General features: G+C 38.3%; 2 long non-coding RNA genes across 2 annotated transcripts; both read left to right on the top strand.

The window, feature by feature from the left end:
• Positions 1-3,127: 3,127 nt before the first annotated feature.
• LOC116586098 lies at positions 3,128-11,599 on the top strand. The gene is made up of 4 exons (XR_004283891.1): positions 3,128-3,229; positions 9,794-10,039; positions 11,037-11,181; positions 11,385-11,599. It is a non-coding gene; the product is annotated as an uncharacterized LOC116586098 (long non-coding RNA).
• Positions 11,600-19,083: 7,484 nt separating this feature from the next.
• LOC116586099 lies at positions 19,084-21,807 on the top strand. The gene is made up of 3 exons (XR_004283892.1): positions 19,084-19,171; positions 20,178-20,358; positions 21,751-21,807. It is a non-coding gene; the product is annotated as an uncharacterized LOC116586099 (long non-coding RNA).
• The last annotated feature ends 1,923 nt before the right edge of the window (positions 21,808-23,730 follow it).

Genomic DNA, 23,730 nt, shown 5'->3' with positions numbered 1-23,730 from the left:
TAGAAAGGTTTAACAACTGGTCATCCAGAGGCTCCTGGGTGGCTCAGTGGGTTAAAGCCTCTGCCTTCAGCTCAGGTCATGATCCCAGGGTTCTGGGATCGAGCCCCACATCGGGCTCTCTGCTCAACAGGGAGCCTGCTTCCCCTCCCCCACCGCCCCACCTGCCTCTCTGTCTACTTGTGATCTCTGTCTGTCAAATAAATAAAATCTTTAAAAAAACAAAAAAAACAAAAAACAACTGGTCATCCAGCTGAGGCTAGCAAAGGGCGTCCGGAAGTGTCACTGATGAGAAAGTAGTGATCACTCATGAAGGGAGTCATTAGGATGTTTGACAACCTTGTAAGGAAACAGTTTGTCCTGTTAACTTTGCTGCTGACACCACGTGCCCGTCCTTCTGGCCCGATGAATGGCAGGACTGCTTTTTGGTCTTTTAAGATGATTTTGACTCTTACCGTCTCCGAATATCCTTCAGAGATTGGCAAACACTACAAATCAGGGTTTTAAAATTTCCTTCCTGGAAACCCTGTTCAGCATTTACCAGTATATCACTACCTGTTTGTTTTCCTATTTCTGTCTTTCAGGAGAGACTCCTCTTTTAAGACTCAGTGAACACAGTCAAGTCCCATATGCATAACTAAATAAATGTGTAATAGCCTCCTTAGTGATTCTTAGAATCCCCAAGGAATCTTCACGTTTCACAGATCCGGTATCAAGAGCCTACCTTTGAGTCACTTACCCATTTCAGGGTTTCTCTGAGAGTGTGTCAAGATTCTATCATAACTACCTGACTAAAACAAATGTTTAAAAAAAATTTTCTTCTCAGAACACAGGAAGCCTTTCCTCTAAGGAAAAAAAAAAGTTCTATATTCCACCTTAGCCTGTCAAAGTTTCTCTAAATTACTAAAAAGAAATCCAGATTTTTTTTTTTTAGCTTCAGCAACTTGGCATAGTGACCATATATATGAAAACACCAATTGTTAGGCAAAAGACAAAGATCCACCAGGGAACTTTTCAAGTGTCATGTTTCCAAATGTGGATTTTTTTTTTTTCTTTTAAAATCATATACATTTGGGGGGCCTCTGGGTGGTTCAGTCACATGGGTGCCCAACTCTTGATTTCAGCTCAGGTCATAGTATCAGGCTTGTGGGATCAAGTCCCACACTTGATGCTGTGCTGGGTGTGGAGCCTGCTTAAGATTATCTCTCTTTCTCCCTCTTTAAACAACAACAACAACAACAACAAACAAAATAGCCAAAATATTGTAGATTTTGAAAGGAAAACAAGTTGTCTCGATAATGGATAAAAGTTAAGGTGAGGAAGAACTATGACTCAGTATGAAAGATGCACTAGCTGCTGGAATTGACAGAGATCTTAGAGATCATCCTAAACTTTTTGGATTGTAGACTTGCCCGAGAATCTGAAGCCATAGATCTTCCTCCTGGAAAAATGCATACACCTTAGTATGGGTGCACATACCTGCCTCAGTCACAGAATTTCCACGTTCTTTGGTCTCTTCAAGCTCATTACTATAGTCCAATCTAAGGGAAAAGTCTGGATCTTGTCTGTTGATTTTCCTTCACTTTATTTCTGAACTTATGGAACCAAGGTGACATACTGAACTCGGGGTGGATCTAGTATTACAAGTAACAACTCTTACCTTAATAGGCTGCTACCACCGTGTCTTCTCTCATCAACTCCCATTTTCCCCTACCCCCATGAGGTAGCCAACCTGATAGGTCCCAAGGCTTGTGACAGGAAGTAGTTTTGAATAAACCATAGAGTGTGGTGTTTCAGGGTGCGGGGCTTGGAGGTGGGCCAGCCTAGGCTCAAGACGTGGCTTTGCTTCAAATTTGAATTACAGTTCAAATGTTCTAAGCTTCAATTTGGTCACTGTAATGTGGGGGAGAATTATGGAATTGAAGCATTGTAAGATGAAATGCGAATGATGTGTACAAAGTACTTGGTGCTTGTGTCCTCCAACAGTGGAGAGCCAGACAGGCTGACACAGAGAATCACATCTTACTGGAGCTAGAAACCCCTGAGAAGAAACCTCCCTGAGAATCAGTATCAGGGGAAGAAATCCTCAAGTGTAACCGACAAGTTGCTGGAGGCTCAGTGTGGATGCTCTGGGAGTTAGACTTCCAGGGAGGCCAGCTGAAGGGGGGACATGCTCACACTTTTGTGAGTTTACCATCAGGAGCTTGGCCAGGTTCTCACAGTGAAGATTGGAGAAAAATCCCATTTTGAACATTTGAAGCACATTAGAGCATTCTGTCCTTCTTTACAAGGCCTGCCCTTTGACCTTAATTCTCTGATGGACCTAAAAAGGGTTGTTGATTTTCAGTTCAGATTCTTACTTGTTAGAGTAACAACTTCTAAGCTCTTTTTTTTTTTTTTTAAAGATTTTATTTATTTATTTATTTGACAGACAGATCACAAGTAGGCAGAGAGAGAGAGAGAGAGGGAAGCAGGCTCCCCGCCGAGCAGAGAGCCCGATGCAGGACTCAATCCCAGGACCCCGGGATCATGACCCGAGCCGAAGGCAGTGGCTTAACCCACTGAGCCACCCAGGTGCCTGCAACTTCTAAGCTCTTAATATGCTGAGTTGGAAATCAGATAACCTGAGCAGGTCTTTTTATGGATATGTTTTTACTTCTCTTGGGTAAATATCTAGAAGTGAACTTGCTTAGTGAAGATTTTTAGTGCCCCTTTTGTTGGCAATGTAGAATTGTGACTTTATTTAAGTGTTATATTTTGAAATTCACTAAGTAAATATATATTTGGGCAATAGTTCTTTAAAAACTACATTATCATATCATTGTTTTGCTCTCAGCTTTAAAATGCACTGTGGCAAATTTCATATTGAAAACAGAAGGTCTCACCAAAAAGAAATTACTGAAATTTTTCTTTTCATATGCTTTATCAAGAAACACCTTGCCTGTCCTTGGGTGTTGGGCTAGTCATTAGGGAGGGTTGGAAGATATTCCTTTCTTATCTGCCCCTCCATGTCTCTGTCTTCCAATAAGCATAGAGGAGTTTTGGGGTTCTAAGGTCTGCACATAGATTGTGGAGTATCAAAGGAGTTGCCAGGAGCAGATCCTGGACCCATCTAGCACATCAGTCCAGAGTTGATGACTAGGTCAGTGTCCACCTTCACATGGGATAAGTGTAGCTTCTTGCCTAAACACCACATAGGGATATTCCTGGAAGCCTGGTAAAGTTCTAGAGAGTAACTAAAAACTGATGGGGATGGGAAGGGTCTACTCCTCCATGCTTTAGGGATATGATTGAAACCTATCTGCATACCAAGCTGGTGACAAAGGGGAGTTGTGCCTATTATATAACTAGTTACTATAAATGAAACAAATGTAGCAAACTATTTTCATTAGAAAAGTTATCTTTTTAAAATTTTTTACGTTTAAAGTAAATTTGTTTGTTTATTTATAGCTATCTATTTGTAAGAGGAGGGGAGGGGCAGAGGGAGAAGGAGAGAGATAATCTTTTTTTTTTTTAATTTTTTATTTTTTATAAACATGTATTTTTATCCCCAGGGGTACAGGTCTGTGAATTGCCAGGTTTACACACTTCACAGCACTCACCAAAGCACATACCCTCCCCAATGTTAGAAAAGTTATCTTTATGTCAACTTATTCACTTTATTTTTTTTCAAAGACTTTATTTATTTATTTGACAGAGAGAGATCACAAGTAGGCAGAGAGGCAGGCAGAGAGAGAGGAGGAAGCAGGCTCCCCACTGAGCAGAGAGCCCGATGCGCGGCTTGATCCCAGGACCCTGGGATCATGACCTGAGCCAAAGGCAGAGGCTTAACCCACTGAGCCAGCCAGGTGCCCAACATTATTCACTTTAATATCACTTTAGCTTATTTTTATTCTATTATTTTTGTGAGAAGAAGAGGTACATATCTCAGTGTCTTTGGGGATCATTTTGAATATTTATTAATGAGAACTTTTATATCTTGCAGTTTAGTTTATAAAATAATTGAAAATTTTAATAAAGGAGAAACAAGTATATTATATATCATCTGTTAGAACATTTACAACTGAGAATGGTCCCATGACTTCATGTTTATGACTTACTTATTACACTATAAGGGCCCAATGACATCATGATATGCTGTTATGAATTAGATTTTCAGAGTAATTTGAGTTGAGAAAAGTGATTGGGGAATTGAATCTTCTTTCGTGTGATAGTATCTTATTAACATTGCAAAAAGTCATATAGCAAGGATCTCAATTCACCTCCCAACTTTGAGAATTCGCTTAGTACTAAGGGTAATAGTAAATACAAAAAAGACTTTTTAATTAAATAGAAATTTTTACTTTTCAGTGTTGAATGTTAGCAGTAGGTAACCAACTGATTCATCAAAAAGTGATTGATAATTTGAAAGAAATAAACTATTAAAAAATAATGACAGGGCACAGAGGATTTTTAGGGCAGTGAAAATAATGTGTATGATATTATAATGATAGATATATGTTATTATGCCTCTGTCTAAACCCTATCTAAAGACCAGCCTGAACTTAAGCAATGGACTTTAGGTGATGAGGATGTGTCAAGGTAGGTTCATCCTTGGTAAAAACGGTACCATTCTGGCAAGTAATGGTGGTAATGGAAGAGGCTAGGCATGTGTGAGGGCAGGAGGTATGGGAGAAATTTCTGTACCTCCCTCTCAGTTTTATTGTAAACCTAAAAACTATTTAAAAAAATAAAGTCTTTAAACAGAAATTGAAAACCTCTCCCTCCACCAAATGACAATAATAACAATTCAGATGAGATCATCATACGTAAAATGAAAAGAATCAAGTTGAACAGTAGTTCTCTGTTGCTACATAACAAATGACCACAAACTTAGTAGTTTCAAACAATCCACATTTATGATCTCACAGTTTCTGTGGGTCAGGAATCCGAGCATGTCTTCTTTTGTGTCCTCTGCTTAGGATTTCAAAAGGTTTTAGTCAAGGCTATCACTTGCCTATGTTCTCATCTGGAATTCTCCGCTTTCAGGCTCACTCAGATTGTTCCAGAGTTCGTTTTTTTACAGCGGTAGGATTCTTGGCAGTTTGCTTCTTCAAGGCCAGCTGGAGAGAGTCCCTAGCAAGTCAGAATCCAGGACGACATACTGTAATTGTGGGAGTGGCATCTTATCACCTTTGCCATATTTTGTTGGTTAGAAGGTCACAGTTCCCACAGTACTCAAGGGGAGGGGATAATGCAAGGGTATAAGCAGTAGGAGGTAGATATCTGAGGTTGTATATAAGTCTGTCTACCCCACAATAAACGAAGTGTAAACCTTGCACATTGTATACTATTAACCCCAGGAGTTGTCATTTATGTTCAGCAAGGCAATACCATGTGCTACCTAAAATTAAAATAATTAATAACGCAAATAGTTTAACACTGATAATATATGAGTACTTTTTTCTTTAAAGAAGGATCTATAGGGGGCCCCAGGGTGGCTCAGTGGGTTAAAGCCTCTGCCTTCGGCTCCAGTTGTGATCCCAGGGTCCTGGGATCGAGCCCCCAGTCGGGCTCTCTGCTTAGCAGGGAGCCTGCTTCCTCTCTCTCTGCCTGCCTCTCAGCCTACTTGTGATCTCTATCTGTCAAGTAAATAAGTAAAATCTTTAAAAAAAAAATAAAAGAAGGATCTATATATTAGCCAGCCTAATCTGATTGTTTTCTTCAGAAGAAAAATATTCTATAATGGGGTGATATCACTAAGTGTTCTTTAAATAAGCACCTATCTAAAAATTTTCATTTCCTAGGGCTTGCTATAACAAAGTATGACAAACCTGGTGGCTTAAAACAACAGAAATTTGTTCTCTCAAACTTCTGGAAGCTAACTAAACATATGAAAGCAAGGTGTTAGCAGGTGTTAACATGCTCTCTTTTAAAGCTCTAAGGTGGGATGCTTCTTTGTGTTTTCCTGGATTCTGGTGCTTGCTGAAAATCCTTGGTATCACTTGGCTTGTAGATGCATTGCTCCAAGTTTTCCATCTGTTATCACCTGCATTCTCCTTGTGTATTTCTGTGTGTCTTCTTCTTCTTCTTCTTTTTTTTAAATAAGGACCCTAGTCATGTTGAATTAATGGGCCACTGTAGTCAGGTATGATCTAAGTGTAATTTAACTTATTACCTCTGCAGTGAACTTGTTTCCAGATAAGGTCATATTCTGAGATGCTGAGATGGACGTGAAAATTGGGGAACACTATTCAACTCAGACAACCTCTAAAGTTTAGTAGTAGTAGCACCATAAGGTAGACCACTTTTGAAATAACTCTAAACGAGTCCCACCTCCTGCTATTCACCTCTTTTATTATCTTCTCAGATTTGGTGTGTGAGGGATCTAGTGGCTTTCTTCTAATAAATAGAAGAGGCAAAAGAGATGGGATGTCACTTTGAGATTAAACCGTAAAAGTCTGTGATTTTAGTTCTGCCCGCAGATCTGGTCTTTGGCGCTTCTTACTTGCTTGCACCGATGAAGCAAGTTGTCATGTTGTGAGCTGTATTATGAAGATGTCCACATGGTAGAGAAGTGAGGGCAGCATCTGGCCCATAGTCAGTGAGAAAATAGGGTCCTTAATCCAGCAGTCAGAGAGTGAATGCATCCTGCAAACAGCCAATGGTGTAAGCTTGGAAAGAGATCCACTACCAGTGATGTTTTAGGGTGACTGTAGACCCAGCTGAGAGGTTGATTGCAGCCTTCCCAGGTCCTTGTGAGAAATCCTAGAGCTAGAGGATCCTGCTAAATTGTACCTAAATTCCTGATTTACAGAAACAGTGAGGTAATAATGTTGCTTTATGGCATTCAATTTGTTACACTTCAATAGATAACTAATATTCACTATTTCTCCTGTATCATTCTCAGCAAATATTATGGAACTTGAGAACATGCTTTACATTTTCCTTTTATTTAAAAAAAAGTCAAGAAAGTACAGTCTCTTATAGCTTAATATAGCATAGCTTCTCACAGAGTCACTATAAGCTTTCTGTGGGTGATTTAATCATGTCAGATGACATTCTTGCCTCTTATGAACTCTGAAGAAAATCCCAGAGATTTAATCATTAAGGTTTAATTAGAATTTGATAGGATTAATTATATAGTCATATCAACAACATAATTATGCTATGTGCTTGCTTTTAACTGAAACACTGGTGTTTTTTTCCTGGACATTGGAAATAAAAAAAATTATTTTGGTTTGGCAGTTTAGATTAGTTGGGCATGGTTTTATTATTGTCTTCTGAATGTTCAGTTTCTAATGACATTTGACATACCATTGTCCTATTTCTGTTTATTGTAAAAGAACTGGAAAAGCTAATTTCCTGTTCTATATTTTCATTGTTAGTGTATGAGAAAGCAACTGATTTCTGTACATTGACTTTATATCCTGCCACATTACTGAATTGCTGTATGAGTTCTAGTAGTTTGGGAGTGGAGTCCTTTGTGTTTTCCATATAAAGTATCATGTCATCTGCAAAGAGAGAGAGTGGTGAGAGTGGGCATCCTTGTTGTGTTCCTGATCTCAAAGGGAAGGCTGTCAGCTTTTCCCCATTAAGGATGATATTCTCAGTGGGTTTTTCATAGATAGATTTTATGAAGTTGAGGAATGTTCCCTCTATCCCTATACATTGAAGTGTTTCAGTCAGGAATGGATGGTGTATCTTGTCAAATGCTGCTTCTGCATCAATTGAGAGAACCATGTGGTTTTCTCTCTTCTCTTATTGATTTGTTCTATCACATTGATTAATTTGTGAATATTGAACCACCCTTGCATCCCATGGATAAATCCCACCTGGTTATGGTGGATAATCTTTTTAATGTACTGTTGGATAAGCTAATTTTTTAAAAGTCAAGAACAAATTGTTTATTTGGTTTCCATCCAAAGGCTACATAAACCTACAACCTAAAACCTTGGCAAAGGAGAATTGGGTATAAGTGATTCCATTTTGATTCTTTCTAATTAGTCCATTGATATTAATACCTTCAAAAGTAAGGACAGTGGGAGTAAGTCTAGTGGTACACTAGGATGTTTAAAACAATTTTAAAGAAATTGCATTATAATTTTCCATTAATTGAATCATTAAAACTCTTCCTGTGCTATCAATTTTTCCTTTAAGTAATAAAGCGCTAATTGCTTAATTTTGAAAAAAAAATTAACCATTTCTCTGGTCAGTGAACTCAGATTTTTATAAGTAGTTTATTTTGAACATCTCTTTTAATAAGTATATGTTGCATTATTAGTTGAACTACCTGGTTTGATATTGAAGTTGGATAGATTCTCAACCCATGGGTTGGGGTCAAATATAAATGGGTTTAGAAGTCCTGTAGACTTGGGAGGAGAAAACTGAGGATGACTTCTTGAATTTGTATGGTTAGGATTTGTTAATTCAAAGTATTTTTTTCCTATTTAATTTTTGCGAAGCAATTATTATCATATAACTGGTTTATTATTAAAGCTATTTAAAGGGTGCCCGGGTGGCTCAGTGGGTTAAAGCCTCTGCCTTCGGCTCAGGTCATGATCCCAGGGTCCTGGGATCGAGCCCTACATCAAGCTCTCTGCCCGGCAGGGAGCCTGCTTCCTCTTCTCTCTCTGTCTGACTCTCTCTGCCTACTTGTGATCTCTGTCTGTCAAATAAATAAATAAAATCTTAAAAAAAAAGCTATTTAATATAAGAAGTGAAACCAAACTGCAGACATTCCATAACTCAGAATCGGTTATGCCCATGATAGCAGTTATCACTTTTTTCATTCTATTAGAGCCTTCACAAGAGCTCCTATGACCTTTGATGTTACATTTCAATTTTGCACCCATTACAACAAAATTAAAAAAATGTCATTCTATTAATATTTATATCTTTAAGACAGAATATTCTGGATATTTTAATTTCAGTAAGATGGAAATTTCAGGGACACTACGATACAGAAATAAGCCACTATTACATAGTTTTTGAATTTCTTAATAACTGCCCAAATAGCAGTTACCTATGTTGTTTTGTGACCAAAGACAGGCCACTTCTACTTGTGTAAGAGGTGGTGGGTTCTATGGTAGTGGTGCTGACAAGAATGACTACTCTGTGTGCGTGCGTGCTTTATGTCTGGTGTGTTTGGTGTCCACAGCCTCCAGCTGAACCTCTTTAGAGAATTTCTAGAGTGATAATCCAAGGAGGGAAGGAGTGTTTTTTCCCACATGTTCCTCTCACCTAACCAAGTAAGCTCCATCCTAAATTTAATTGAAATCTCAGCTCATGACCTAGTAAGATCTGAATATATGAATTACAGAGCCATATATTGATTTGGGTGAGTCAGCGGGATCTCTAAGCAGAAGGTAATTCAAGAGACACCTGGGTGGCGCAGCCAGTTACGTGGCTGCCTTCATTCAGCTCAGGTCTTGATCCTAAGGTTCTGGGATCCAGCCCCGCATCGGGCTCCCTGCGCAGCGGGGAGACTGCTTCTCTCTCTGCCTGCTGCTCCTCCTGCTTGTGCTCTCTCCCTCTCTGATTAAAAAATAATAATAAAATAAAAGGATTAACCTTAAACAAAAAAAGAAGGTAATTCAGACAAGGGGCTGGTATACGCTATTGTAGTCACCGGCTGGCAAAATGGCCCACGATCCTTGCCTCCTAGAATCCACATTCTTATGTAGTTTCTTCCAATATGATTCAGAGCTGGTATGTGTGAATAGTAGGTCAGTGGAAGTGATGGTATGTGACTTCCACGTCTGGGTCATATAAGGTATTGAAGCTTCTGCCTTGTTCTTCTGGGTCTCTCATTCAGGGAAAGCCAAGCATGATGGCCCACAGGCAGGCCTGTGAGGAGGCCCACGTAGAGAACAACTGAAGTCTTCTGCAACTTTCCAGATAAAGGAGCGAGCCCCTTTAGAAGCAGCACTTGCGGCCCTAATCATGCCTTCTACTGATAAAAGCACCTGTTAAAACCTGATTGTACTCTCATCAAAGACCCTGAAATAGAACTATCCAATCAAGCTACTTTAAAATTGCCAACCCACAGAAACCATGAAAGGTATTTTTTTCTTGCTTTGAGCCTCCAGGTTTTGGGATGATTTGTCACAAAGCATTAGGCACTTACTATAGTAACCTATTCCCCTTCAGTAGGAAGATGCAGATATTTGACTTGAAAAGGTGACCTTTGGTATACCTAGCATATAGCAGGTACTAAGAAAGTATTAATTGGATATGTTAATAAATATAGAAATGGAAACAGTTAAAAATATAGGACTGGAGGGGCACCTGGATGGCTCAGTGGGTTAAAGCCTCTGCCTTCGGCTCGGGTCATGATCCCAGGGTCCTGGAATCGAGCCCCGCATCGGGCTCTCTGCTCACTGGGGAGCCTGCTTCCTCCTCTCTCTCTCTCTCTCTGCCTGCCTCTCTGCCTACTTGTGATCTGTCTGTCAAATAAATAAATAAATCTTTTAAAAAAATATAGGGCCGGAACCTAGCTAAGATTAAAGAAATGAATTAGCATTCTAGTAATCAGGGAAATATTTTTATATTATTACAGCATTTAGCCTCCTGGCATGGGAGAAGCTGCGTAAAAATGTTGAACAATAGGACATGAACTGTAATCTCTCAACATATAGCAGAGATATTTATTTCCATTATAATATTATAAGAAGAAAATTGTAAGGGCATTTTTAAAAAAAATTTTATTTATTTATATGACAGAGAGAGATCATAAGTAGGCCAAGAGGCAGGCAGAGAAAGAGGAAGGGAAGCAGGCTCCCTGCTGAGCCTAGAGCCTGATGTGGGGCTCGATCCTAGGACCGTGAGATCATGACCTGAGCCGAAGGCAGAGGCTTAACCCACTGAGCCACCCAGGTGCCCCTTGTAAGGGCATTTAATGTGTGGCAGATTTAGTGGGATGTGAATTTTATGCATCAAATTGGCGAGGCTATAGTATATGGTTTTTTAATCAATCCCTAATCTAGGTATTTCTATGAAGGTATTTTGTATGTGTGGTTAACATCTATAATCAGTTGACTTCTATGTGATGTTGGTAGGCCTCATCCAATTAATTAAAGGCCTTCAGAGCAAAAACTGAGGACTTCTCAAGAAGAATTTCTGCGTCAAGGCTGTAGTATCAACTTCTGCCTGTTTCTAGCCTGTCGGTCTACAGATTTCAAATTCATGGGCCCCTGCAATTGTGTGAGTCAATTCCGTAAAATTTCTTAAAGTTTCTTAAAAAGTCAGTTCCTTAAAATTTCTTTCTCTCCACACACACGCATACACACACGCAGACACACACACCCTGTTTTTTCTTTTTCTCTGGAGAACCCTGACTAATATAGACAGTTATTTCCAGTGAATATGGATATACTCCCTTACATTTTTCTGTCTTCTTCAATTAGGTGATGCTGAGTGGTCAGACTGGACACCAGCCTGTGAGCAGTAGTGACCTGTGTCATATTTAGGACAAGCCACTGAGGAGCCAGGATGTTTTCTCCTTCTTTCCCTTCTAGACTGGAAGTATCTTAGACACTATCTGCCACTAAAAATACCATTGCCATTAAAAAAAAAAAGAAAAAAAAAAAGAAAAAAAGAAAAAGACAGCCCAACAAGTAGTGGACTGTGATATGAACAAAATAAAATCTTTTTTATGTTAAGTAACTGAGATTTCAAATTTCATTATTTTACCAGTTTATCCTATCTTGAATAATACATTATCTAAATGGAAAAGAATCAGGTCATGGGCTTATTAATCAGAGGTCTTCTGGTTGTATGCAAATGAAAAGCCATCTCAATCCATTTTTAAAAATAGAATGGCTTATATAAATTGAGTGGTCCAAAAGTAGATTTTGTATTTATTCACAGCTGAATCCAGAGAGTCAAAAAACTGTCATCAAGATTTGTGTCTCATTCTTTTTTTTTTTTTTTTTTTTTATAAAAGATTCTATCCATTTATTTGACAGACAGAGATCACAAGTAGGCAGAGAGGCAGGCAGAGAGAGAAAGGGAAGCAGGCTCCCCGCCAAGCAGAGAGCCTGATGTGGGGCTCGATCCCAGGACCCTGAGATCATGACCTGAGCCAAAGGCAGAGGCTTTAACCCACTGAGCCACCCAGATGCCAATTTGTGTCTCATTCTTAATTTGTATTTTTCCTTTTTTTTCTTTGCATCAACAAAAGTCATAGGGAATGATTCTGATTCACCTGACTGGGTTGGTCCCTAACTCTGAGCTATTCACTGCAGCGAAGTCATGGACTAAACTCCTGGGTCAACTTTGTTCAGAAGCTTAGTCTTAGAGATGGGGCAGTTGGGGGACTGGTAAGATCAGCCGCACTCACATCATAAAGACTGGACCTGGGTTAGGGGAGATTATGCTAAGGAAAATTGAGCTGCTCTGATCAGAAGTCCAAAGAGAGTTGGGTGGGCAAAACCAACAAATTTCTACCTCAGGGCAGTAGAAGTTTATATGTCTTTTATATCAGGAGAAATGAAACTGGATTGCCTATATAGAAACAGATGCATGGAGCACTGGGTGTGGTGCATAAACAATGAATCTTGGAACACTGAAAAAATCAAATCAAATTAAAAAAAAGAAATAGATACATTTGCTGAACATGCTTTTTAAAACTGAAATGTTGTGGTGAGTGAATAGTACGCTGGCTATGCAACTGACACTTGGAAGAGTAGCTGTTTCAATGTAGTAATTCATGGAACTGGAAGAGGAGCTGTTGCAATGTAGTAATTCATTTTAATCAAAGATAAAAGAAAGAACTTGCCACATCAAGAGCGTGTGTATCAATAATACATCTATCAATGTACAGAAGATGTCACATATGATTGAAAGCAATCGAAGTGATATTACATCTCTCAAGAAATAAAAGCCAAGGGCAGGTTATTCCATATTGAAGTCATAATCATAATTATTCATTATTTAGATAGTACTGACACGTTGAGAACTTGTTCAGAGAACAATTAACAAGCTGACTATTCAGCCACATTCTAATCTATTTTATATAATCTGAATCAAACTAGTCAAATAGAAAAACTGATTCAAGTAGAAGCCTTCTTGTTTCTTGTTTCTCAGCTATGGTATTTATATGAAAAAGTTGGTAAGTGGTGATAAAACACATATAGGGATGTGTGTCTGTGTGGGTCCATTATGGACTTAGTTTTGTGATATATATTTCCATAACTAATAAAGTTAGATAAAACTAAGTATGAGCAGAATTATAAATTTTTTATTTATGTAATAGTGCACTGGATATTTGCTAAAGATTTTAAAATTTTGTAAGAAATGATCTTTCTCATTTAAAAGGTTTAGAGAATCATTTAATCTCCAACTTGGTTTGGTTGGATGGCATTAAGAAGCAAAAAATATTCAAGTAACCCTATTACTCCTCTCTTTTCCTTTACTTTTTTTTTTAAAAAAAGAAAAAGTATTGACTGCAAGATGGAGAGAACAGTAAAATTTGAAACATGCTAATTTCCTGCCAAATTTCAGGAATCCGTTTCTGATTTTTAATGGGCATGACAAAACTGGAATTGGTGAGATCAAAGTCTCATAGGAGTTTAGAAGCTGACAGAAATTCGGTAAATATTGCAATATATAACACATATAGACATATAAAGACAAATACTGTAAATAAAAGTTTGAAAAGCATCTGCTTTTAATACAAACCACAGGTCAAAACTGTGAAGGCACCTCTAGATAATTATTTTCCTGAATCTCTTTCTTCAAGAAACTTGCCGGGATATTTTTGATCTGTCATCGCAGAGTCTTTCCTAAGTTTCTGACCCAGGAAAGGTTCACTGAACCTCTAATTCAGAGTATGTTGACACGACACGGTACCTACCACGTCCTGGGCACGTTACCCACATTTCTCAGAGAAGTGAGGAGCATTCAGGTCGGCCAGAATCTAACTTCCATCTGCAGGTTTTCAGTCTGTCATAGTGCCTTGCCTGTCACACATGATATGGGTTGTTACGGTTGTGCCCCTCTGTCCGGATGATTCTCTGTTCACTCCTCCCTAATATGCATTGGGGTCCCCATGGAACATTTTCAGTCACCTGATCTCTGGTCCCTTACCTAGTTTCAAAATTGTGATGGGAATCATGCTTCTTAATACTGAATCACCTTCGCCCTGAAGTCTCATAGGAAGCAAAGGGTTGATGTTAGTATTTTAGCTCTCTTATACTAGCTGTGCGATCTTGGACAAATGCCTTAATCTGTTAGTGCCTCAATCCTTTCTTCATTCCTCTCCTTTACCCATGAGATTCTCTAACCTCTTAGCTGAGCTTTGTGGAATTTCTAGTGATGCCAATGAATTTGACCTTATGTTAAATTATCTTGTATTTTTCCTCTCTTTTTAAAAAATAATTCTCGTGTATTAGGTATGATTTTGACTTGCAATTGGGTGGGGGGAACAATAGACAACATTTTTTTTTACAAGCTGAATGTGTACTGGAGACCCTTACTTTTAGTGTAACCTTTTGTGTGGGGGGGTGGGGGTTGTAGATTACGACTTTTCTTTAGAGTTGTGTGAACACTCAAGTGTGTGGAAAATGGGAGAATATCCTGTCCTTCATCCATTGTGTTGGTTGTCTTTCAGTACTCCTCTTATCAAGTGATGCTGTTGGGAAGAGTGGCTTCCCTACCATTTTTGAGGTACCGCTGCTCTGGGAGAACTCAGGTGGCTTCACAGTGCTGACCTTGGAATTCATGGCAGACACTGTTCTCTGTGAAGAAGAGTCTTATGTCTTGGAAGCCAGGATTCCACACATGTCCAAAAGCTTTCTCACCTTTTTTTCCCTGGCACTGGGCACACAGGTATATGAACATGCACCCTATATGAAAACCAAAAAGTCTTCCAATTTCTTCATTAGTCTCCCAGGAGCCATTTTCTAAAATTACTCCAAGCACAACCTCTTTCCCCCCTCCCTGCTGGGATGACCCAACATAGTAACCACAGGTGCTTTAAGTCCATAACAAAAGCCTAAAAATTCTTGATGCCAGACAACCTCTTTCTGCTCTAAAACCCAAAGCTGTTAACATGCCCTAGAAACAAAACAAATCAGAATACAATGTGGGAAGTTCCCATTTCTAAGGGCTTGGGTAACAGTAATGATATTAAAATTGCATTTCTTTAGAGAGTCTCATACAGGAGAGGGGATAAGACAGGAGTTATTATCTCAACAAATTATCCAGCAACATTGTTCTTCATGTATATTTTAAAAGGATGTCAAAAAAGTCTAAAAGTGGGGACAGTGAATGCTTAACTTTCATAGCCACTGCTTTCTGCCTCACCCACCACAGAGAGAGTTAATTACTCAGTTCTGTCAAAGGTCTACACTTGTTTGCTAATTCTCAGTGTAATGGATAAGACAGCCAGTACTAATGAATTTGATTCAGAAACAAATTAGAATACGCTTACCATCTGTTCCCTAAATATTATATAATGTGGAAAATTCTAAAATGTAGTGATGGTGCCAAAGGAGTGGGGCAAAGGGGAAAGGTGAAGGGATGACTGATCAAAAATTTTATGTTTCAGAAAGGTCCTGGGGAACATGTACCCACTTTAAACCCAGAATTTGCTCTGCGGCCTTTGTTCTGAGCACTTTCGTATTGTGAGTCCATCCAAGAAAAAGTGTTGGGAGATATATATATTCTAAAGAAAAATTTAAAAATCTTGCAAATTCCTTGGTGAAAAATGAAATTTCTAGAGAGGAAGCTGGAAAAAATATTTTTGCTGGTCTATCTATTGAGAATGAATCAGCACCATATAGTTAATAAAACAATTCAAAGAAAATAGAGAAGAGTTGGATGTTCCTAAAGCATGCTACCTTCCACATAGGATAGCATCATGGACACTTCTCTAAAATAGAAACCTATGTGATCAACAGAGCAGTGAACTAACGTGAATGGCCTAGTATATTAGGGTTCTCCAGAGAAACAGAAGCAATAGGAGATAAAGATAAACATAAGCATTCTTACGATTTTTGGCTTTTCTTCCATTTATTTATTTTAAGGAATCGGCTTGCTAGAATTTAGAGGCTGAGAAGTCCCAAGACCTGTAGGGTGAGTCAGCAAGTTGGAGACCCAGAAGACCTTGATGGTGTAGTTCAGGTGTGAAGCTGTCAGGCTTAGACCGGAAGAGCCAAAATTTGCGTCTGACGGGTGGGAACAAGTTGATGTCCCAGCGGGAAGGTACTTAGGGAGGAGGAACTCTCACTTTGGGTCTTTGTTGTTCTCAGGCCTTCAACAGCTTCCAGGAGCCTGGTCCAGCCCCATTAGAGAGGGCAATCTAGTTTATTCAGATTATCAACTTAAATGGTAGTCTTACCCAAAACACCCTCATAGGAACACCCAAATAACTGGGTACCCTGTGGCCCAGTCAATTTGATACATAAAGTTAGCCATCCCACCTGGGAACTCTTACCTGAATGAAGAGAGCTCATGAACTAAAGACAAAGGGATTTTTATCCTTCGGGTCTAGTTTTTTGAAACATCATGCAGATTGCCACTCATTTTTTATTCTTATCTATCTATTTATCTAGATGTCTAGCTTCCCTAAAAAGATTTTACTTATTTTTTTTAAAGAGTTAGTTTATTTATATATTTATTTGTTTATTTATTTATTCTAGACAGAGGAAGAGAGAGGGAGTGCAGGGGGAGGAGCCGAGGGAGAGGGAGAAGCAGACTCCTCGCTGAGCACAGAGCCCTAGGTGAGGTTCAATCCCTGAGATCATGAGCCCTGCAGAAATCAAGAGTCAGAGCAGACAGAGCCTTGCAGGTGCCCCTCTCTGAGCAGATTTTAGTAGATTATCCAGATTCACTAGCCTTACAATTACCAGTGTTAGTTCAGGCTATTACACAGATAACTGATGCTCATTAAATAAAAGCCTGGTCAATTCCAGTTCAGAAGATGACATTATCTAATCTAATTCCAAGAGGCAAGCCTATCCAAAGACTAACAGCACTGCTGCATTATTCATATGTTTGCAGTTTACTTACGTTAAGGTCTCATGTACATCTAATTTGTGTCTTTAATTTATTTAAAAATTTTATTTATTTATTTGACAGAGAGAGATCACAAGTAAGCAGAGAGAGAGGGGGAAGCAGGCTCCCTGCCGAGCAGAGAGCCTGAGGCAGGGCTCAATCCCAGGGCTCGGAGATCACGACTTGGGCTGAATGCAGATGCTTAACCCGCTGAGCTACCCGGGTGCCCCTAATTTGTGTTATTTAATGTGTATGAGAAATCCACACAGAGGCACACTTATACACACACTTAAACCATGCAATGAATTTTAAAGTAAAATACCCCTGTAGAATTTTCCGTGTATCTATCTTACTCCTTTATGCCCATTTTCCTTTTTCCGCAATTTATCTAAATGGCATTTGACAACTAATTTCAGATACTTGGTAAGCATTCCTAAGATTTTTGGCTATCCTTTCCTCTATTTTCTAACGTAAAAGACAAGCAGCTGAGAGAAAACAGAACCAAGTTTGACTGGCCCCGATACAAATTTCAACTATTTCTATTCCACAGCTACCAACCAGACTTACTGTTAGGAAAATATTAACCTTAGCCACAACCTCAATTTTATCATATCAGCAAACGTTGGAAACTCTGAAATCAAAACTAATTACACCAAGAATTAAATCTAATTTGGTGGGCATGTGAATTTATAAAATAACAAAGTCACAAGATAATCCTCACTTCTCTGATTCTTTTCTGGAAAATGCATTATAAACACACTGTATTTTCCCACAGGAACCTAAAATTGCGAATGCATTCCTGCTCAGTTACTCACCATCAAATAAGTCATGGTTGTGACTAGCGACACATGATAAAAGCAAAGATGAAATGATAAACTTGTAATAAACTAATAAAATTATTTTAGAAGTGCTATAGGATTGGGAAAATGTTTTTTTCAATATTTTCTGAGATTTTTACTAAAAAAAAAATTCTCCAAAATGTTGGCAACTAATTTAAAATATTAAAAACAAAAACAAATAAAAACCCAGCCATAAACAACACTCTGGCGGTCACAGAAAACATGGATACTGGCCAGATAGGGCATCAGTCCCTAAGCTTCTTTGCAGTTCAACCACGGGCTTGAACAAACAAACTGATACCCAGAGAAGTTAAATAACTTGTCCTCGAACACACAGCAAATCAGAATAAGAGTTGGGACTAAAAATCAGTCCTTGTGAATTTAGCTAATGTTCTCTCTATGTCAGAGAAGGAACAGTTGGAGATGCATTTTTAAAAATGGGCAAGACTGTGGGAAGAGAGAGGGCATTCTGCCCCAAGTGTCCTGCTATTAGTGGAAGCAGCCAGTTCCCAGTGTGAGCAGGAAGGTAGTCCTGACTGCAAACAGGGACTGCCTTCCGAGCCCTCTCTTCCACAGGCCAGGGGCAGGCAGGACAAGGCAATGAATTCCATTCTCTGCTCAGGACTCCTGTCATGTGGCCTTTTAAATTCATTTATTCAAACGTCTTTCTTTGTTTCATGGCTGCTATATTCTATATTCCTATGGGAAATATAAATGTAACAACATGTTTTCTGACATCCAGAAATGGAAAAAAATTAAAAAGTAAAGCTAACATACATTAGACATAGATAAAATGAAGAAGATAACTACAGAGCCACAAAACAGTTCAATAGTAAGGTTGATTGCCTTGGAATTGATCTCGGCTCAGGGACTGATGGGAATGAGCCAGGCAGCTTAAATGGTACCTGGGGAAGTTTTACTGAAGACTTGTTTCTGATCAATTTTCTTGTAGCAAGCAGAAACACTTAAAATTATGCTGTTAACCTTACTCTATGCTCAATGTTATGTTTACCTTCTTTAAAAAAATTTTTTTTTAATTTTTTATTAGCATATAATGTGTTATTAGCCCCAGGGGGACAGGTCAGTGAATCGCCAGCTTTACACACTTCACAGCACTCACCGTAGCACATACCCTCCCCAATGTCCATAATTATGTTTACCCTCTTAAAATTTAGACCTTGCAGCATTTAAATATGTGAAGGCATCATTAAGTACTTCAGAGGTGAAAGAGAGGTCGCTTCTTACTGATCTCTTTGTTCTACTTTAGGTCTCTTGTTTTCTACATCAACTTTACACATAAGGGACAGCTTTAAAAGAAAAGCAAATTCAAGATGGATTTATTCAAGAAGAGGCAGGTAGGTGCCTAAGTCATTTACAGACTGCTGGGCAACATAGACTTTCTTTAGCTGGGAGGTCTGCCTCCTTTTGCCTACCCTTTCAGCCTGGGAAAGTGTTGTTAGATGAACCTTCTATGGACATCATAGACCAAGCAGGTAAAGGTGCTAAGAAATGAAGTTCAGGTGTCAATCAGGCAGACCTGAATGAGTAAGAATACCTAAAATACTAAACAAACAAACAAAAATTATGCCTGTTACTATTTCCTTGTTGACAACTAAAATTATTCAGATTTCTTGCTATATACTCCAAACAGGGTCTGTTTTTAACCAGAAAAAAAAAAAGGCAAAACTTTTAACAGGTTTCCTTTAACAGGAAGATTTTTCTACTATAATACATCATATTTCATAATTACTGAGTTTGTGCTACTATCTACTCATGTGTTGGTTTTAGATAAACATGGACATATAGTAACTTTCTTTTTTTTGATGAATGACTAATAATGTAATTTATATTCTTTTGATATTTGAAGAATATCTAGTTTCTTTAATGCAGATCTTAGGTTTGCTTATGAATTAATAATATGCCATATCCTATGATATATATGTAATCCTGAAATGTTCTCCTTTGGTGAACAATGGAAATTCCACCATTTGGTGGAAATGTTTTCCCTTTCTCTGTCTCATCTTCCAATACAACATGGTGATTGGGATCCTGGCTCTGCCACTTGCTATCTGTGTGACCTTAGACCAGATACTTAACCTCCATGGGCCTCAGTTTCTTCAGCTGAAAATGGAAATGATAGCAATAACATCTTCTTATAAATTATGAATTAACATTATAAAACATAAAAGCAGTGCCAGACACATAGTAAGTGCTACATACATGTTTGTAAATGAGTAAAATACTTTTCCATCATCTAAATATATATGTAAATATCTATGCAACACAAGATTGCTTTCAACTTAGAGATTAACTTCTTTTCTTCTCTGGTCCTCCTTTCTCTTCTTTTCCCTCTTCTATTAGGCTTTAGGAGAACAAAACAAGACATCACCAGGGAAGACTGACTTTGTGTATGCCATCTTTTCAAACCTGAGATTACAAATTGTAGCATACTTTGGAAGCAAGTAATAGAAAATTCGATTCCATCCCGAAAATTTGATTCCATGCATGAAAGCAGAATGGGTGTCAGGGTTGGCTTAACTTAGTGAGTATAACTTTTCTCTTCTTTTTTCTTTTTTTTTTTTTTTTCATTTTCCTTGACTTTATTCCTTTTAGTACAACGGGCTTTTCTTTAGTCTGACTTGCCTCATGGAGGCTCAAGTCTCCTTATAATGGGGCATATAGAAGATGAGGGATAGTCTATTTTGCTTTTAAAATCAAAGCAGTTTCTTGCCAGAAACATCCAGAAAAAATTCCTTTATGACTTCCTGGTCCATATTAGGTTACAAGCTAATTCCTGAATCAATTTTTGAGGCTAGGGGACTATCGTGAACTAATTAGATTAAATGAACTGACCTTTACTATGGAGGATGGCATTACTTTTAAATACATGAGACCCAGCTCCAGTGCTAAGGTCCGTCAGCTTCCTTTTAAACCACTGGTAATGGTATGTGGAGTAGATGCCTGAACGAGAGTGGAATTGTGTTAGAAAGATGGAGGAGGAGGAGATACTAGTAGACAACCATTGATGTCTACTACATAGATTATGTTCCTAAAGCAGGAGACTGGAAATGCATCACTGTCAGTAGTAGATGTCTAAATGAGGAAGCAGTTATGGTCAGGCACCTTCAAATTCCACAAATCATTTTTTAAATTATATACGTGAATTTTAGGATTTTTGTGGTTATTAAGACCACGCATAATCAAGACTCCATAAGCAACCTTGTCTGTCCACGGTATTGACTTGGGCACCAGGGTCACACAAATCTAACTGCAGCTTCTGGGCTTATTATTGTTTTTTTAAATTAACATAGTATTAAATGTGTTTCTTTGTATTTTGAAATAATTTTAAGTTTGTAGGAAATTTGCAGGAATAGTGTAATAAACTTTTTTCTCTGAGCCATTTGAAAAGTAAGTTACTGAGATGATGCCTGTTACACACCAGTACTTAATGTGTAATTCCAAAGGCAAGGATGTATTACTACCCAAATATCATATAATCATCAAAGTCAGGAAACTAATATTCCCCCATTACTTCTAGCTTGTTGCTGATCCCATTCATATTTTTTCAGTTGTCCCAATAGGATGATTTATAGCAAAAATATCCAGTTTAAGGATCTTTTCTTAGTTGTTGTTTCTCTTCAGTCTCCTTCAGCCTTGAATCTCAGTCCATGACCTTTATGGGCCAGTTATTTGATAAAATACCCTCAATTTGGTTATGTCTTATGTTTCCTCATGATTTGACTCAGATTATGTATATGTGGCAGGAATGTCCCAGAATCACGGAAGTGACAGTGCATTCTTTTTATTCTGTCCTATCAGGTGGTCTGTGATTTTAATTTGTTCCATTATTGGTGATGTTTACTTTGACTCCTTGATTGAAGTGTGTCTGTCAGGTTTCTTCACTATTGGCTTACTCAATTCTCTTTGTAATTAGCAGGAATTGGGAAGAGTTTGTGTGCAGAAGTAGACTAGACTTTAGGGCAAGCTTAATGTAAGTTTTTTTTTTTTTTGAATTTCTTTGATTCTTTTAATATACAATTATGTAAATATCCCATTCTCTGTCAAACTTTCACCCATTTGTTTCAGTATCCATTGATACATTTTGGCTAAATTCATTGTGTTATAATGGTGACAGTTGCCATATATTTGATTTTTCTAATTTAAGCATTCTTCTATATTTATTAGTTGCCCTTCTAGTGTAAGATTCTTATTTACTTGTTTATCACTTTACATTGATATGGCCTCACAAGTTCATATATTATAAAATGGACTGTAATGTAATGTGATAATTTTGATGCTCATATTGTTCTTTATATGGTTAATCGAAGTTCCATCATTCTGGCTTCTGTGTCAGTTTGGCACATCCTTTTCATTCATTAAGTACTTCATTACTTTCCAACATGAAAGGGTGCTCCAGACCCATTTGGTACTTTCCAATTCCAGCCCCAGAATCAGACATTTCTGTAGGGGGCCCTGCTTCTTTTAATGGAGAATGGTATATAGAAACCAAGATTTGAATGCTGGTTATGCTCATTCTTATAGGGTGACCCTCTCCCCAGGATCTCTCAGTAGCCAGAGGTAGAGAAAATATTTGAGTTAAGTACTCTGTGTCTCAATTTAGTGTACTCCAAATCTAATTTTAGCTTTGTTGGAGGGATACTAGTCTTAATCGTGTAGGAGATATTGGATTACACACAAAATGCTTCCATGAAATGTCCAACTGTATTAGTTTCTGATGGTTGCTATAACAAATGAAACTTGGTGGTTTAAAGGAACACAGATGTGTTCTAATGCTATAATGAAGGTCAGAAGTCTGAAATCAGTTTCACTGGACTGAAGTCAAGATGTTGCGAGGACTGATTTCTTCTTGCAGCTGTGGGGCAGAGTTTGTTGCCATTTTCCAGAGACCATCTATATTCCCTGGCTGATAGATCCTTCCTCTGTCTTCAAAGTTCATTCCTCTAATTTCTGCTTTTCTCTCCCAGTCTTTGCAATTGGCTTTCTCTCTCTCTCTCTCTCTTTTTAAAGATTTTATTTGTTTGACAGAGATCACAAGTAGGCAGAGAGGCAGACAGGCAGAGAGAGAGAGGGGGAAGCAGGCTCCTTGCTGAGCAGAGAGCCCGATGCATGTGATGCAGGGCTCAATCCCAGGACCCTGAGAGCATGACCTGGGCCAAAAGCAGAGGCTTAACCCACTGAGCCACCCAGGTGCCCTGCTTTCTCTCTTTCTGACTCTTTTAGAACTCCTTTAGAACTCTTTTAGAGTTCTTTTAGAACTCTTATGATTATCCTGGTTATCCAGATAACTGCCTCATCTCAAAATTCTTAATTTAATTCCACCTCGAATTCCCTTTTGCCATGTAGAGGGACATAGTCATAAGTTCCAAAAACTATGACATGAACATTTTTGGAGCCACCACCCCACCAATACTCAGCTAGTCTCTTTGCATTTTCTAACTATTTGTTTAGCATAAATGTCACTTCTGAATTGTATTAAATAGTACACTTGGATTTCCAAGTGTTATAAAAGAACAACAATTTGGTATGAGGAAAAAAAAAGGGGGACTTTATTGGCTCCCATAAAGGAAAGTTCCAAGCCTATGTTCTGCCCTGATGAATCCAAGGAGTCCCAGATGTTGGTGGCATCTTTCTCTCTGTCCTTCATCTTTGCTTTCCCTTGTGTGTCTTCTCAGCCTGGCTCTCATTTCCTATTGGCAAGAGGGCCTCTAGTAGCTCCAGGATTTATTTTTCCATTTTGGAACTCCAGGACATAGGGAGATTTTTTTTCCCCCCATATTGTCAATAAATTCTAATTAGTGAGTTTCATTGATTTAGCTTTAATGGGACTCTATAAATCAAAATGTTAGCTATTATTAGTGAACCACAACCATTTTATGTATTTTTAGTTTATTTA

The sequence above is a fragment of the Mustela erminea genome, chromosome 3, assembly GCF_009829155.1.
Source record: "Mustela erminea isolate mMusErm1 chromosome 3, mMusErm1.Pri, whole genome shotgun sequence".
Taxonomy (NCBI): domain Eukaryota; kingdom Metazoa; phylum Chordata; class Mammalia; order Carnivora; family Mustelidae; genus Mustela; species Mustela erminea.
This window is presented reverse-complemented; position numbering and strand designations above follow the sequence as displayed.